This window comes from Mesocricetus auratus, unplaced genomic scaffold (assembly GCF_017639785.1).
Source record: "Mesocricetus auratus isolate SY011 unplaced genomic scaffold, BCM_Maur_2.0 Super-Scaffold_100014, whole genome shotgun sequence".
NCBI classification, from domain to species: Eukaryota; Metazoa; Chordata; class Mammalia; order Rodentia; family Cricetidae; genus Mesocricetus; species Mesocricetus auratus.
Window position 1 is genome coordinate 61,530,000 of NW_024429197.1, and position 13,281 is coordinate 61,543,280.

The 13,281-nt window shown below is 37.6% G+C and overlaps 1 protein-coding gene across 50 annotated transcripts in view; it reads left to right on the plus strand.

Annotated features, from left to right (window-relative positions):
* Ptprd (protein tyrosine phosphatase receptor type D) overlaps positions 1 to 13,281 on the plus strand; it is a 2,190,171-nt gene that overhangs the window by 1,907,473 nt on the left and 269,417 nt on the right. The window lies entirely within an intron of this gene.

Here is a 13,281-nt window from a genome sequence, read left to right on the forward strand (position 1 = left end):
TGAAGAATAAAATAAGATGGTGGACCACCTCTTCTTTGTTACTGACGCAGCCTGATGATGCATGGCATGGTCTGCAGTGTGCCTATTTTGTAGAGTTCCTTTACTATGACAGCCCTGTAATGTAAAATGTGGCCAATTGCTCTATTTCTAGTCCTGATTATTTAGTAGAGATATGAGCATTGTTTAAATGGATAACTAGTTGATAACATTATTGTGTTAATGTTCTGTGTATCTTTATCTCTCTCTGTTACACCATTTTCTTGTTTTATACTTCCGAAATGATTGTTTGTAAAACTTACAATAGACTTTTCTTGATGCAATTTTGACAATATTTGAAAACAAATTAAATGAGAAAGAGAAATGTCTAGGTGCGGCGAAGGGGGAGATCCCCAGAGAAGAGGACTTGATAATCATAGGAACCCAAGATGAGAGCTAAAGAATTATGGAGTCCAGCCCTAGCGTGTCAACTCTCTGGAAGGGTGCTTGCATGTGAAAAGCAAGGTTAGGGTGTATCAGCTCTCTGTAAAAGTGAGACTTCTGGCCACCTCCCTGTGCTGCTGTTCTTAAAGCCCAGAAGCTTAGCTCAAAAGTTGTTTCGAAAACTTAGTTCCAAGCTAAGGAACAGCAGGAGACCATGAAAGCATCCAAATCAGAGAACATGCTCGTTGCAGGTTACCCGTAAAGACTATCTTTCATAACCATATGTACTACAAGCCTCTAATTCTGAAGAATTCTAGCCACGATTAAGCTCAATATATGATAGTAGAAGTCCACATAAATGGAATTTAAACTTTAAAAGTTTTTAAAAGATTTGCAAAGATAAAAGGGGGAATAAAATCCACTACCAGCTACATGATCCCGTAAAATAAAATGCAGTTAATTATTTAAATTCAGATGTTAAATTTTAATGGGTTATTCATCTGTGTCTTTAGGTGGCCTATTCATGCTATGGAACATCTAGGTTTGTGTGTGTTTGTTCAGATTGTAGCCAAAGTTAAAACCAAGATTCAGGCTTCACATACCCATACCTCAGCAAGCTTCAGATTCATCTGTGATAGTCTTTTAAAGTTCCAATGACTATTGATTCTCCTAGTAGGTAGAAAGTCTACTACAAAGGTAAAATAAAATAAAGTTAATTGGAAACTTTTTGATTTTTTAATCATCTAAGCTCTTTGGATTTCTCCAAAGGAAATAATGTATATCATCTTCTTGACTTAATCTTTATTTATTCGTGAACATATTAACAAAACATTGGCAGAAAGTATTGCTTTCCTTAGAAATTCACAGGGATTTGTTTTCCTGTATCCTGACTGACTGAATCCCTGTCTCCTCTGCGTTAAATAGTTCATCGCTGTGTAAACAAATGCATTTGACAACTCCAATATGATCTTGACTTTCTACATGACTGTTGTGATTTGTTATTCATTTGAAAAAATACATGATTATAGTAACATATTTAGCCTTCCTAAAGGCTAACTGCATTCAGTTGTTTTGGAAATATCTCACTAGAAAAGTCAAAGGTGACACTGAGTAACAGAAAAATAGAATAAGCATAACATTAGAGTTCTTTCTTCCATTCCCATTTCATGAAATCATTGAGGCTGGAATATTCTTTGTTTCCCAGAGTCAGGTCTTTAACTTTTCTAGGTGTTGATAATTCTATTAATAACAATCGTTTTATAATAGGGCAACAATAAACTAATGTTTCTGGGCTTAGGACATTATGGAACGTTAGGGTGGTGAATGTGTTTGTGTTATAGCTAATGAGCTTTCTGATCATCTTGAGTTTACTTTCTCTTGTGGATCCTGTTGGCAGATATTCAAGAGTTCTCACTCTGGAAGAAATGGAGACCACTTTACACTTGCTGTCCAGTGACCCTCCTCACAGGCCTGTTGCAGCTACATGGGTCATTTATTTTCCTCCCACTTTGCTGACAAATGCCAAAAATGTGCCAACTGTCATGATAGCTTTTGTCTAAGTAGGATGGATGGAGAGCACTCATTTATCTCAAATAGGCTCTGGGAGAACCTAAGTAATTGGGTATTCAAATGTCTGACCTGGCTGGCTAAATGCAGAAGACATTATAATAATAATGATACTCTGACCATCCATATACACAGAAGGAGCATTTGGAGGATCCTCCCTCAGTAGTTTTTTTCAAATTGTCCTGACTCTCAAAAAAAAACATTTCACAGGACAGACACCTTAAAGCTCAAGACTAACCATGCCCTGGGATGAGATACAGGACAGTTAAGCAAGTTCAGCATACATCCTGTGCTGTGTAGTTCCCAGAGCGGGATATGTAGCTTGACTGCAGCTGTTAAGGTTGTTTTATTATTACTATTACTATTAATATTATTGTTGTTATTATTATTACCTTTAGTTCCTTTGGTTGTGGAAGCACAAGCATATCCTGGCACTAGTTTCCTGCCTCTTTAGGAAGGAGGCTTATGCGTGATTGCCGGATTCATATTGTTCCTCAATAGTGGACTATGAGTGAAGGCTGCAGGGATCACGAAGAGCTCAGTGGTGACTGAGGCTTAGCCGCTGTGGAATACTACTGAGGACGATGGATTAAATATTAGTCTTGCAGGTTGGTGTATGCAAGAGACCAGAAGGTCCATCTTAGGTGTAGGAATTGCTATCTAAATAAAATCGGTTCTCTGGATCTGACTTGATTGCCTGTGAGCTTTTCCTGATATCTGCAGAGGAACATAGAGATATGTATAATGAAACCGGGAGTGAGTGCATTCTAGTGATGTGTGTTATTAGCCGCTGGGCTAATGAGATGATGCTGTGCAGTGTCTTCTTACCACTGAAAAAAACATCTAAGAATACCTGCTGCTTTGGGGGCTAGAGGAAAGGGGTCAAGAATCCTTCCATCTTGCTCACAAAATTCCCTTTCTCTAAAATGAAGTACTAGAATAATTGAGTCATTCTATTCCTTCAAACATGACTCAACATCATGCATGTTTCTTGGATTCATTGGAGGGGGCTGGAAATACATTTCATTCAAACTAGCAACACAAAATAGACGTATTCTAAATTTAATGGATTATGTCCAGACATTTGCTCATATACAATTAGTGCTGCCCCTCAAACCATTACCAGCATCACCACAACTAAGCATGGTAAACATCACATTACTTTCTTCATTCCCGTATGGGAAACTAGCTTTCTCATAGAAGACAAGCAGAGGGCAGCCGCTGTCTAATATATTAGCAGCCAAATCTGAAGCATTCCATTTACTAAGTTTAATAAGTCCAGTTCCGTAAGTGATACTTTTATACAGGACTGGAAATGGTCACCTTCAGGTGTGAGACAATGCAGAGTACTTATGCCCAGACTCCTGTCATTTGAGCTCTGTGACAGATACCTATGATGATGTTCTTACCCAATCTGCTCATGCCCCTGTTCTCTTAGTTATGCGTTTTCTTTCTTGTCTTTACCTCATCTGTACAGAGAAGTCTTAACTTGGTATTCTGATCAGTCAGATTCCCTTCTCAGCTATGGTTCTGTGATTCAGTGATATGCCTAGTTCAGGAAGTCAGTTCTTGCAAGATGGAAAAAACGTGTTCCCCGAAGGTGACTATTACTGAGATAGTAAAACACAGTGAGTAGTTTGGATGAGACGAGGCAGCATTGCATTGTAAAGCACAGAGAAATGTTTGCATAATATGTCTGTTCAAAGAAAAAAAATAAAACATAAGCCATTATAGCTGTTGTTAAGAAAAAAAGGAATGTGAACAACTTTTCCCGTCACTCGGGGAGGTGGCAGCGAAGTCTGTGCCTTTGTGTGCTATCCTGCGATCAGAATTAGCATGTTCATTACAGGCTCATTTTATTAATGCCTCTTTTTGAAGATGAACACAGTTGTCCCTGCTGTGAAAATGGTACTTTGCCGTTTATGTTATAAAGTGATCTCGGCTGGGGATCCAGGCTAGAAACATTAAAGAACAAAGCACAGCTGCTTGACTGCCACACAAAAGGATTTTTGTGAAAGACTGAAACAAAAGGAAGGATGGCCAGCATAGAACAAACTTGCTGACAATTATGGTACCGAGGGAAGCCTACTTGAAAAGGCTTATGAAATAGTGGAGTGCCTAGAATAAAATGATAACAAAATGATAACATGTTCCTGTATAGTGCTGCCTCCCTGCTAGAAAGAGGTGACAGCGGGCAGAGGCAGGTTATGGAGAGGAACTGCCGACATTCAGCAGTTTGATCTTTAGGACTTAAAAAAGAATCTAATCAGTATCAATGTCACAAAGGCAGAAAAGAGATCCTTAAAATAGTGCTGGGAGATCCTGGCAAGGAGAGCGGTTAAAAGAATCTTCCCTGGTGATGTGTATGAGATTTCAGGGCTGTCCTAATGTGATTACCACATCTCATCCGGGCCAATGTGTGGATGGTGCAACCGTCATTTCTTCTCCACACCAAGACCATGTCTTTAAAGAGAGAATAAATGCCTTTATAAACCATTGCATCCAAGTAGGAACAACTTTCTTCTCTTAGTAAAATAACATTTAATGATTTTAAGATGCATATAAAAGTCACAGGAGTGTTTTCTAATTATTGACTTAAAGGGACTGTGGCAGGTTGAGCCAGAAAGGAACTTGGTGTCATAGAACCTGTTATTTTGTTTGTGATTTCGGAAATTAACATCTAGGGAATTTGAGTTTGTTTGTTCTGGTTCATTCAGAAAAGACATTTGGGGCTTAGTGTGATGCTTATTATCATAGAAGAATAACATTTTTCTAATAGACAAGTCTACAGACGATTATGAGTCTGATGAAAATGCAATGTGTGGTTAAACACTATCTACATGATGCATCATGGAAGGGATGACACCTGTAAGTGGAAACTTGGAGAATAGAAGCTGTAAGACAGAGCTAGTGTGAGAGAATGTTAAACACGAGGGCTTTCTTGTGTAAAAAAAATGATTATTTACTTGTCCAGGACAGGGTTGGAGTATCAGTCAGGGTATTTCCAAGAAAGATGACCAGCAGCATTGTCAACAGGATAGACTTTTTAAAAGGGATTGGCTCACATGTTTAATGAGACCGGCAGGTCCAAAGGTATGCTAGGTGTATTGGCAAGCTTGGCACCCAAGAGGATGGGTGGTGTATTTCTAGTCCCACAGCCAGCAGGCTCAAGGCCCAGTCAGAGCAGATGCTCCAGTTTGTGTGTGAGTAGGACAAGCTAGTATTCTGTTTCACAGGCTGTAGGCAGAAGGAATTCATCCTCATTTGCACAATGGCTAACTGTTTTTGTTTAATGCTACCCTTCCATAAGGGAGAGCAATCTATTTTCTGTGGTGTCATGAATTAAAAAATAACCTCACTCAAAGCACCTTTACCAATAATATTTGAAGAAATAACTTGGTAGTCAGTGACCTAAGAAAATTAATACATGAAAAAAGCCATCAGAGAGGGACACAGTAGGTCACAGTGGAGTGGAATAAGTGAGCAGTCTCATAAGATTACTGGCTTTGGTGCTTGGTCTATGAAGTGAAGAACAAATGGATGAATTTAACAGAGGCTATCTCTGTGAGTTGAAATTTGTACAGGAATTTACAACAGAATTCACCAGTTCCTAGTCAATTTTACACAATGTTTATATTTTAAAACTGGATATTTGGCTTGGTTTCACTAATAAAATTGGGATGATTTTTAACACTTCAATATCATGGCTTTCAAAATTAGTTTTATTTTAAGATACTAATTAAGATGCAACTTTAAAAGTTGGACATGCATAATTTATTGGGATTTGGGACACTGATATACCAAACACCTTATCTAGGGCTTAATTATCAGAATCCTAATTACATATTTCCTTAGAAGAGCAAGCAACTTATTTTATCCTATTAAGAAACAATGAGCTCAGTATGTAAGAGCACTTCCCATATAAACATGAGTTCTTGAATTCGATACCAGCACTCAAGTAAAAAGCCAGGTGCTCGGGGTGGGAGGTGAAGGGAGGGGCTTATTGGAGCTTGCTGATCAGCAACTTACCTCCAGAATCAGTCTTGAGGGAATAAGGCAGAGACTGATGAAATAGGGCCTCTGTGAGAGTGGGCATAGAGTCATGCACCTCTCCCTATATATATGCCTATACCACACTCCTGTAGCATGCATACACACACACACACATACACACACACGAAAGTTCACACACATACACAACTTATGAATTAGTATCCACATTGACATACTACACTAAGTGATGTAATATATCTTAGTATTCATTTCTAATTTTTACTTGAACATTTTTTGCCATATAATGTATTTTGATCATGTTTTCCCTCGTTTAATCCCTCCCAGATAGATCCCATCTGCCTGCTCATCCAGTGTTGTTGTTTTTCTTCTTTATTTAAAAAGTTAAAGAAATAAAACAAAAGAGACAAAAACCCCAAAACAACAAGAAAGAATAACAAATATGCAAAATACCATTAAAACAACAAAAAAGCCAAAATAACAATACCAAACATGACTCCTGGAGTATGGTTGGTACACCCAATGACATTCCACTGAATAAGACTGAATGTCCTTTGCCGTCTGGTATTAATTGTATGTATCTCCTTGGTTAGGGGAAGAAGCCCCATGTGTCTGTTTCCCCCTTTTGGTGTTGTGACCCCCAGCTGACTTGAAGCTGTACAGGCCTTGTGCATGCTGTCACAATCTCTGTGGGTTCCTGTGTACATCAATCCTATTGTACCTGGAGGATGCTCTTTCCTTGGAGTGACCCTTCACCTGTGCCTCTTACAATCTCTCGGAATCCTCTTCTTCATATATCCCTGAGCCTTCAGGGGAGGGGTGTGATGAGGACAATCCATATAGGACTGAGCACTCCATAATCTTCCACCCTGTACATTGTCCAGTTTGGGGCCTCTGTGTTTAAAATATTTCATTAAAGATGGTAAGAAAATAAGGTAAAATGCACTTAACTATGATCTTTTAAAAATAGCCTGCATTTTCATTTATATCTCAGAATTTTCAGATCCTTCCTTTCAATGTCTGTGACTGCCACCCTTGTTGGCCCAACTTTACTTTTGCATCAACTTTGTATTATTGCCAACATTTAGCATGCTGGATATTTAATAGTTAATGTATTTTGCTCATGCATATAATGTATGTTTGGGTGGTAAATTTGACTATGTTATGTATTTCCATAGAAGGAATCTTTTCATTTTCATGTTGTAATATAAAAGAAGCTTTGGAAAGAATTAGCCAAGCATGGTGGCACATACCTGTTATTCAGCATTGGGTTGAGGGAAGGAGGAGCCTGGCTCTGGGGAGACTGAGGTAGGAGCACTGCACTGATGAGATTAAGGGAGGCACAGTGGCCTAGGGAGACTGAGATTGTAAAATTGCAAGGGGAGATTGAAGGAGGCACACTGCGCTGGGGAGAGTGAGGGAGGATCATCGCATTGTGATGCTAAGGAAGGAGGATTCCACTGGGGAGAATGAGAGAGGAGGATGGTACTGCGAATCTGAATGAGGAGCACTGCACTCGGAGACTGAGGGAGGAGGACTGCACAGGGGAAACAAATGGAGGAGGACTGCATTAGGAGACTGAGGGAAGAGGATTGCCCCAGAGAGACAGGTGAAGAAGGATTGCATTAGAAGACAGAGGGAGGAGGACTGCATTATGAGTTACAAAGAGAGGAGCATTGCACTAGGGAGACTGAGGGAGGAGCACTACTATACTGGGAGACTGAGGGAGGAGGATTGCACTCGGATGAGAATTGAATTGGGGAGACTAACTCAAAATCTATGTCTTAGGAACAGGACATTCCCATTCATTTACCTGTAAATTTTATATTTTTCTTGAAAATATAATATTCACAATGATACATTGTAGAAGAGGAAAGTGGTATGGCATCAACGCAAGATTTAATGAACTGATAGAAAGGGATATTTGTTGACTGGGACGATGTTAAGTGGGTAAAATTCTGTCTGCTAAGTCTGCATAGTCAGTGAATATTGACTTTCTATAACAGCAAAATACACGTTTCTTCGTTAACCAGACTTTATCTGGTAATTTAAAATTTACCATTATAAAAGACCAAGTGGTTATTTTTTTTATTCTATCACCTTACTATTATCTCTCATGTGAAATATTTTTTCAGCCAGATGCTATGGATTCACACAACATCCTCATGTAATATACTCATAAAATTTGGTGGTATTACTATAATTAACCAAATTAATTGTTGAGCTATTTATCTATGTGTTATTAATTGTTGAGCTATTTATCTATGTCTTATGATCAAGGTGGAAGAGGCAAGTAGTGGGGCAGTAGAGGTTGGGACTATTTCCTTATATGGTCCACTAAAAATTAATATTTAAAATTTCTTCAGATCATAATGAGCCAATACCTTTGTGTCTTATGCTTGTACAGTGACAGTGACATCCTAAAAGTGTCTGGGAAAAGGATTTCCCTCTTCACTAAAGAGGAATCCATATGCATTATGGAGAAGCTTTAGGAGAACACTGACATTCAGAGACTCTTGACCAGAATCACTGTTTAAGGCATCCTGGTTTGTTGGCTCTAGATCCTTTCCTCTCTTTCTTCCTTCCTGCTGGCCTCTGATCCTGTGTTGTAGCTGTGTTAATGTTACATCAGACAGAAGACACAGGGAAAGATTGGCATTGATCATTGTTTCTATCATCTAGCTATGTATCTATGAATCTATCTGTCAGTCAGCCAGTCTGGCTGTCTGTCTATCTATCTATCTATCTATCTATCTATCTATCTATCTATCTATCTATTAAAAAGATGCAGCCTCAAGGCCAGCCTTGTCTACAGAGTGAGTTCCAGAACAGCTAGTGCTACACAGAGAAACCCTGTCTGGCATGTGAAATATGTTTTAAATAAAACAAAAGAGGCCCCTGAATTGCTTCCAGGGATATTTTACCTCATCATTAATTTTTTTCTTCTGTGAGAAAAGAAAGAGAGCCTTGAAATAATGAAGTTTGTGATGTTGAGGGGTGAAAGATACATGGCTATGAAGAAGGCAATACATTCCTAAGCTACCATTTAAAGAATAATAGTGTGTTCCTAAGCACGGATTAAAAGCATATTTGGACGATACATTTGATTGTGGTGTAGAGATGGCTCAGTGGTCAAGAATGCTTACTCTTCTTGTAGTTGATTATGGGATCCACATGGTATCCTATGGCTGGAAAGACAGTTTCAGAGAATCAGATGCTCTATTCTGGTCTTCTTCATACACTTCTGCATTCATGTGGGGACACAAGCTCATACAATCACACACACACACACACACTATACCTTTACAAAATACATTTGGTTGCTGTTCTGTTTCAGCAACTTCTTTTTTATTATTATAGCAAGTTGACTAAATGAGGAATAGAAAGGCAATGCAGTATGCCACTCATAAAAATCTAGAAAGGACTACCTCATAGGACTATTGAGTAGTCTGGTAGTTTCCAGTGGCTGCAATGGCAGAGATTTAGGAAGATATTGGCCAAAGTGTACACAATTTTAATTAGGAAAATTATTTCAAGAGGTCTATTATAAGTATAGTTAATAGTATATCTCATTCTTTTTATATTTTATGCTTTTTCTTGAAAAATCTATAAAAAATATGCCATCATTTCCACATACACAATGGTAACTCTTCATGGCAATGTATTTAATAGCCAGATTTTATCATGCTATAATTTATATAGATTTTAAATCATTTTGCTCTGCAGTCTAAAGACATACACTTAAATTTTAAATAAAATTTTAAAAGAAGAGTACTTAGATGTTTCTCAGAGCCACAGGAAGTTAAAAGATCAGGACAGGGCATTTTGTAGTTGGAGATTTTGCTGTGCTACTGTTTTGTAACCCTCTAACTTTGTCATTGAGACTTCTGATTAATGGAGACAGCACATATTCTCACTATAAGTTTGAAAAATATATGAAACTTTTATTCTTGTGTTGCAAAAAATGTTTTGACAATCTTTATGACATTACTAGATAATATTTTCATGCAAATGGGCAGTGCAGTGTGAGTTTTGTGTGTTCTTTTTAATGATATCATTTGCTAGACTTTCTGAGCTCATCGAAATGTTGTTATTTAATATTTATTAGAGACCCAAGGGGCACAACATTATGTTCCTCAGTAGCCAAATATTTTACTGTTGTAGGAAAGGGGGTTTTGTACCCTAAAATTTGGGAATTTAGTTTCTTTCTGTGTCTGTCATGAACAGCAGTGGTGCAAGCCTTGCAGGTCTTACTGTTAAGGAGATGACATTAAATTCTTATTTTAGGCAGAAGCATCTGGAAATTAAGACTACGGAAAGTGGCAATGAGAAGATCCTCACAGTTTGACTCAGTTGGACAATTCTTCATTATGCTGACAATTTAATTGGGTGTGAAAAGAAATGACATTTTAAAATCAAGGCCTTTAAGTGGGACAATCTCTTTATTTCAAAGTTTGCTTTTCTTTGTTGTTGTTTTTGTTTTTAAGAAAAAACAAGGTATTCCTTTGGCTCTTCAATTAGTTATTTGATATTTAATTTGTTCTGGATCAGTATTGCCTTTTCTGTGTCAAAATTACGTGCCTTTCAGTGGCAACTCTTTACAGAGTCTGAAAATTAAGAGAATAAATAGAATCTATGGTTTTACATATACACCAAGATACACATGCAGAAGAGTCTATTCTTATGAAAGGTTAGCCACTCAGCAATTAATTGTTTCAATGGTCCAAAGAACCGATTGTTTTAATTCGAGCCATTTGTGAAAGTAGAATAAAAAAACATATTTAATTTTGTCTGGTTTTAATTAGAAGTGAAGTCAATATTGCTTACCTCAGAGGGATATCTGGATACTATATGGATATATTGGTTTATATCTTGATAATACACCCTCTTTATCTAGCTAAGCATGGGTGTAGTTCAGGCACTAAAATGTTGTTTAGAACTAGCCATTTCTACAAATGTTATAACTTGGAATGGTCTAAGTGATATATTTGCATGCTTTTGTAGTGTGATTATTAGGAACTAGAACCACGTGGCTCTGTGCCCATGCTTGAGTAGTAGCCACCAGATAGTTTTCTAAGATGATACACATCTTAGGAACAACACAAAAATACCTGCCTGCTTTTATATAATCACGTGAGCATAAGATGCGTGCTTCCCAGAACTGCTCTTAGTAGAGGGACCTGCAGGCGCTTTCATTCCTTTCATCTTCTTCCTTTTCTTTGAATGCGTTCACAGACTGTCTTAAGTAATTGCCACGTATAGCCATCAATATATTGTACATTCCATGACACACCTACAATTTATGAACTATTTGTTTAGGTTTATACCAGATAGAAATATTTATCTGTCCTTTATACTGAAGTATCGCGTGAAAAGAAACAACCTTGCAGACAAGTACTTTGTGTGAAAGTTATATAAAATTGAGTAAGGATGGGTCATGTGAATGTTGTACAATCGGCAAATACATGCAACAGTTACGTCCAATTAGACCAGTACAAACGAAACCCTAACAAGGAACTGTCTGTGTCTGCATGGAGTCCTGATTGGTCTTCACATGCTCAAGAGAAGCTTGTCTCAGCAACACAGAGTAAAGTCGTTCTCAGAAGATTTCTGTTATCACAGGTAAATTGTTAGGATTTTTATCCAGAATAATGCAAAGGCCAAGTGATTAAGAAAAGCAATTGCTAGGTCCCCACAATAACATTGGTGGTCTAGTTCTCACGTTAAGGAGGCTTTGTATATAACATAGGCTACAAAAATAGTCTTTCTACCTGAATGGCTTCCAACTTTGTGAATAAGGCTTTAGATTTGATAGGGAAGAAAACTTTCTTCAGAAGAAAGCAATTTTAAAAATTACGTGTCATCATTACAGATTTGTTAACCATAGCGCATAGTGGTCCTATGTAGCTCCCATCGGCTGTTATTCTGCATTGAGTAACAAAGCTTATGAGATCAGGAATTTGAGGGTGGGTAGGGCAGGATATGGGATAAGTAGGAGGTAGGAAAGAGGAATGGGAGGAAAGGTCGTATTTATATTTTAAAGAAGAAATTGGAAAATAAAATAAATAAGAATGTGAAGTCTTGTCATCAGTACTGGTGTAAGCATAGTGGTTTCTATGGTATGTGTAAAAAGTTCCTTGGCTACTTGTATGCTAATAGATTTGCATTTGTGGTCAGTACCTAAGAGAACCATTGATTTTTCTGTAATTAAAAAGTCAGGACTTGATACTGGTTAGGAATTTTGATGTCAGCACTAGACAAATAAGTTATATGTAATCCTTGAAATCTGCTTGATTGACTCATCCTAATTAAACATAAATGTTATGTTTGCTAACTTTTTATAATTTAGGAAATGGGTTTGAACAAATGAATATGAATTATTTTGAGTCATAATAACTCCATAGAGACTTGATAAAACCAATGGATGGGCACAGATTAGCAAACATTAATGCTTTATAATTTAATGTATTGAGCAATCTGGAGGGGTCTCCTTAGAAATGAAAGTATTGGAATTAATGCTTCCCAATGTTAACAAATATTTACTAAGTCGAGCATTTTTCTCTTAATTCTATTTTTTAATTATCAGTCAGTGATTTTTTTCTTTTTTAAATTTTAGGTTAAACTAAAACTATAAGGCAAAACCAGAAAGGAAAAGCCTCCAATAATGTGTAGATATTATGCTGGACATTTGCATATGGAAAATTGGGGTAGAAGGGTCTTGATCTTAATGTTTTCACCTCTGAGGCTAGATTGTGAAGCAGTGGAGAGTAATAAGAAAATGTAACTCGCCTTTCAAAGGTGAGGAATGTCTTTTTTAAGGTACCGTGAAAGACACTGGCTATATCTAAGGGGATACGTGAAACTATAATGGACCTAATTTAGGCAATTTCTACTTGGTGTTTAAGCAGAGGAGATACTTTACTTTTTCCCAACATGAACATCCTTGATTTTGCATGAGTACTTCATGTCCTTTCTGTGCTGTCCTTGAAATATTTGGGTCATAAGGTTTAATTGCATGCTCATCAAGCAAACAGACTTAGAGGTATTCACTGAGCTGTGGACTCCCACAGCTCCCATTAATGCTAATGGGAGCTACACATGTGTGTACTGAGCAGCGCACAATACAGGCTTTGAAGTTGAAGTTACTAATTGAGGGCTTTCTTCAGCTGTGCTCAGCACCAATGGTTCAACTGTGCTCGAGTGGTCTGAAGTGTCATTCTTGGTAAAGCCCCAGAACATTATTAAAGCAAGCTGCCAATGCAGTATACACTCAAACAAAGGAAG